Genomic DNA, 4,857 nt, shown 5'->3' with positions numbered 1-4,857 from the left:
TCAAGGTCCAAAAATTGGGGGAGCTGAAGGCGAAAGGGGTCGACACCATCGCCTGTGTCTCTGTCAATGATGCCTTTGTGATGAAGGAGTGGAAGGTTGATCTGAAGGCGGGAGATGAGATATTGTTCCTCTTAGACGGGAACAGGGAATTCATCAGGGCTCTTGGGGTTACCTTGGATCTCAGCGACAAGCCGGTGGGGTTGGGGGTGCGATCGAGGCGGTACGCTCTTTTGGCAAAGGACGGCGTGGTGGAGGTCGTGAGGTGCTCGATTTCAGAGGGGGAAATAGGCGTGACTGCTGCTAGGGTTTTGCATAGAGAGAGAGTGTGTGAGAGAGAGAGATGCACCAGTTGAGGAGGTCATCAGAATGGTGGTGGTGATGGGCAATGGTCGGATGGGTTGGCCAGCCAACAAATCAAAAGAGGGGGAGTGGGGTGGCATCGGAAACAGAGAAAGAAAAAATAAAACAGAGAGAGTGTGGGTGCCGCCGGCCTGGTGGAGGTTGACGGGGGAGTGAAGTGGCACCGACCGGAAAGCACCGGCGGCGGTAGCCGGTGGCTGGAGGAGGAACTGGGTGAGGGGGGAGGAAGTGGTGTAGAGAGAGAGAGAGAGAGAGAGAGAGAGAGAGAGAGAGAGAGAGAGAGAGATGGTTCTTAGCAAATGATTGCACGAGAGGGAATAGAAAAATTCATTAACCAATTGAAAGATGCCAATTTCACCTTCTTCTCTTCATTGCTTCTTTTGCTTTTGCTGATTGTGCAATTCCTTCTTTTCTCAGTTTTCACGCTTCTCCTCTTTTTTCTCACCCTTTACTTTCTCATTTCAAAACCATATAAAAAAAAGGAAATGGTTGAATGGGAATCTATACCATATTACCCCCAGCATTTAATCCAATGACCTCGAGCTTTTTGTCAATTACACCAATGTGAAAAATTATATAAGTTGTTCATAGATCATTCAGATCTTTGAAACAATGTACTTATTTTATAAATGTGCCAATTTGAGCTTGGCTCAGTAGGTTTAGAGTGCAATTTCTATTATTTTAAATTTTAAAATATATTTTGTTTTGGGGCTTGCCATAAGCTCGAGCTCAGCTTGGCTCGCCACAAGAATGAGTCAAGCTTGAGCACCCACTGTGTGGTACGTTCTGCTCGTTTGCCAGCCTTAATGACCAACATGCTCTAATGATCATATGGTACGTGAAATATCCCATATTATCTCGAGATTATAGGATAACAAGCGCGTTGCATTCAACATTTTATGTGCTGGCCGGCCATACAAGGTGATACATGAGCTAGACTCCAACTAGGCCAGGGTTTAATTAACCACAACATCAACGTGAGCAGTAGACTTATTAATGACTTATGTCAAGTTTCATACTATCCCTTAGATGGTTGCTTACGTGAAATTTTCACTCGGTGTGTGTATGGTGAGAAGTTAGCCATTTTATGGTCATGAAAACCAAGGTAATCAGATATTAAAGCAAAAGTGGCAAGAGGGTTTGACAAAAAGGGGTAGGCAACAGTCAAGGGTTTCTTTGATTTATAAAGGGGAAAAAAGAAGAGGATCCAAAGCCAAAGTGAGGGACTTTGAGGTTCATTCGGACTTTGCTGCTTTACTTTTCTTGTGGAGAAAAGAATCAAAAGGCGAGGAGAGACACTAAAGAAAGAAGCAATGCTCCACGAAAAATCCATTGCGTGTGTTCTCCTGCCTGAACGTGCCTATGCGTTGCTGTTGATGAATATTCACAAGGAAAGGAAACAGCACAAGAGTCAGATTGAAGCATTGAATATCTCTAATTGGCTTAGGATTTGAGAGTTCATACGTGTCACATTAATCGCACTCAGACATAAATGCAACTTTCTGTAGATACCGACCTTGTCCTTCCGAGTTGGGATACCATTGTCATTGTTTGAAATGATGTGAATCGAGGAGCAGCAAGAGACTGACAATGCAGGACTAGGGGAAGAGGATGAGATGGGGTGGGAAAATTCGAGGCACTTGTTCTGTGGCAGTGGGGAAGGCAATGGCAGCTCGTAAATCCCGCGTAGTATGCACAAGACAGTAAAAACTCTCTGCATGGTTTTAGTCCCCACAGAGAGAGAGAGAGAGAGCATTAAATGCAGAAAAAGGAGGACAGAGGTTCGAAACGAAACCCATCCGTGGAGATCTCGTGAACCGTATTCCCATCAAGCAGGAGTGTTTCCTTACTCTGCTAAGAAACTTCCATTAATTAAATCAGGACGAAAGGAAGGCAACCCGCAAAAGGAAAAACAAGGCCAAAGGTTTCTCTTTCATCATTAAATGCCTAGTTATCAGTGTCAATCTGTAGGCATTTAGTGATTAGTTGCCATTAATGTTTTATTCCTTCCTTCTTCCTCTCCTCTTCGTTCTCCCAAGAAAGGAAACAACAATCAAAGAAGTGAAGAAAAACTAACAAAACAAGTCTCAAGAACTCAACCCCCGCATGGTTTCAAACAAAAACCCATAGTTTATATACAGAAAAACAAGCAAGGAGACGCCATTTTTTATCCAAATAGCAGATGGTTTAAAAGAAGAGAGAGAGGGTGGTGAATCATTGAAAATGCTGTTAGGCTTAGACACTCTCGGCATGCATCGGCTGGATCATGAGATTCAATCCCAATCCAAGATCCTCCTTGGATCTATTGAAATAATTGCACGTCTCGAACTCGTCCTCATTATCGTTAGGCTCCGGGTGAGATCTCTTCTTGGGGTGGAGGGGCACCCCGAAGAGTCTAGGCCTGCTGTTCTGCTCTTCCGCCACGGTCACCGAGCTACTCCCCGACGTGCTGCAGGTGTTCACCGAACGACGGAACCCCAACGCCTGAAATCCCACCTTAGCCGGAGGGAACACGCCGGAGCCGGGAGCAGCGCTTCTCGGAGCCACCGGCTGGACGTGGTTCTGCACGAAATAGATGATGTCATTGTAGAGTTTCTTCATGTGGGCGAGCTCAGAGAGGAGGAGGGAGTTGCTGCGCCGCAGCCGATCGTTATCCTCCGAGAGCGCCGAGAGCGCTGCGGCAGCGTTGCTGAGCACGACCGGCTGCGGCGGGGCGGTCGGTGAGGAGAGAGGGGAGTCACACCATTGGGTGTGAGGGTCGTCGGGGGCGATGCAGGCGGGGAGTGGGGAGAAGGGCAGGAGGGAGTGGTGGCGGTGGTGGAGAGGGAACGGCGGCGGCGGTTGAGGTGGCTGCGACGTCTTTCTCCGGTGGATCTCACACAGAAGGTGCTTCTCTCCCTTCTTGAAGTACTCGTTCGCGAACTCCCACCTGTCAGGAACGATCTTCCTGAAGCCCTATACATCAAAAGCCTTAAGCAAATAAGAGCAATGAAACCATCAAGAGAAAATGGTGATGATAGTCATGATGGTGGTGGTGTTGAAGATGGTGATGATAGTCATGATGGTGAGAATGTTAGCGGTGATTTAATAACATTTTCTTCTATCTCGATCGAAAAAATTATGATGGTGGTGATGACAGTGGTGATGGTGATAACGAAAAGTACTAACGTAGGTGTTGAGCTGCCGAACGAAGCTGGAGAAGTTGTTGTGCTTGAAATAATTCGGGAGGAGATCCCGAGCAAACTCTGGTGGCCGCCATACGACGAAGGTGGAGTCATCCTCACCCCAAGAGACGATGTAGTCTGTGGATGGATCGTCGACTAGTTGGTAGGTTTTGGTGAGGAAAGGAGCAGGCACAGCTTTGTGAGAGTCCACAGAGAGCAATATGCCATCACAATTCTCTAGCAGGAGAGTCATTGTAGGGTTTGTAGGGATGGGAAGTGGGAGGGGGATAAATGTTAGGAGGGAAAGGGAGAAGGATGAGGAGAAGGAAATATGGTGATGATGGGTATCTCTGAATTGTGGGTTTTATTCGTTTCCTTTTTTGCTTCTCGGTTTGCTAGTGTGAGAATATGTGTCTCAGTGTCTGTCTGTCTAGGCCTGTGAAAGAAAGAGGGGAGTTTCAAGACAAACCCGTGACTATGGCCCTTGAGTGCACACGCACTTAAATCATGCAAGGGGGAGTGGGGGTGACGGTGGTGGGGGAGCAGAAAGACTATGGCAAAAGTATTTATATGTTTTCAAAACAGAAAAAGTGAGTTTGAAAGAAAGAGAAAGATGGTTATTGCTACTAATAGCTATAGTCATATCAGTAGTGGTGTTGGTGTTGGCAGTAGGAATAGCAAGTTTCAGTGTGTTATTATATGTTGAAGTTTATGGGGTTTTGTTTTACTTTTTGTTTTCAAATTGGTGGCTTGTTGATTTTAAATTAGTGTTTTTAAATTAGTTGATTTTTAAATTAGTTGTTCTTACATAAATTGGATAAAAGATTGGATGGATGGATATGTATGTGATGGGGGGTACCAGTCACGCAACTGCATTGTGAATCCCATCGTTTTCTAATAGCAGAAACCATAAATCATTGATATACGTGATGGGGTTTAAAGCTGCCGTGACGACATTTCTTCTTCTCCTACTTGTTCTGCTGCTGCTGCTTCTCTTGATCAAATTCCAAAACTCAACAAGGCTCGGCGGCTCTATTTTTCTGACCGTGCACGCTTAGCTAAGATGCTGCCAGCTTCTTTCCTTTTCTCTCTTTATGGAGATGAATAGATATTATCCTGAGCTATTAAATTGAATATACTTGACCTCTACACTTTTTTTCTTTCTTTTTAGTTGGCCTGTTACGTTAGCTACAAGGATACGTACGTGGTCTACTTTTGATTACTTGGTTCAACGCATAAAAGAACATGAGAGTACGCATAATATAACGTGAACCAGTAGCTTGGGTTGACTGTTGATCTCCAGCAATATAACGTTATCAATATACAATTTGTA

The 4,857-nt window shown here is 45.3% G+C and overlaps 1 pseudogene; it reads right to left on the bottom strand.

Annotated features, from left to right (window-relative positions):
* Window positions 1-2,595: 2,595 nt before the first annotated feature.
* LOC149816170 (heat stress transcription factor B-4 pseudogene) lies at window positions 2,596-3,777 on the bottom strand (annotated as a pseudogene).
* Between the last annotated feature and the right edge of the window lie 1,080 nt (window positions 3,778-4,857).

This window comes from Nuphar pumila, chromosome 14 (genome assembly GCF_984573655.1).
Source record: "Nuphar pumila chromosome 14, dmNupPumi1.hap1.1, whole genome shotgun sequence".
Lineage (NCBI taxonomy): Eukaryota > Viridiplantae > Streptophyta > Magnoliopsida > Nymphaeales > Nymphaeaceae > Nuphar > Nuphar pumila.
The sequence above is the reverse complement of the archived record's forward strand: the minus strand, read 5'-3'. Positions and strand labels throughout refer to the sequence as shown.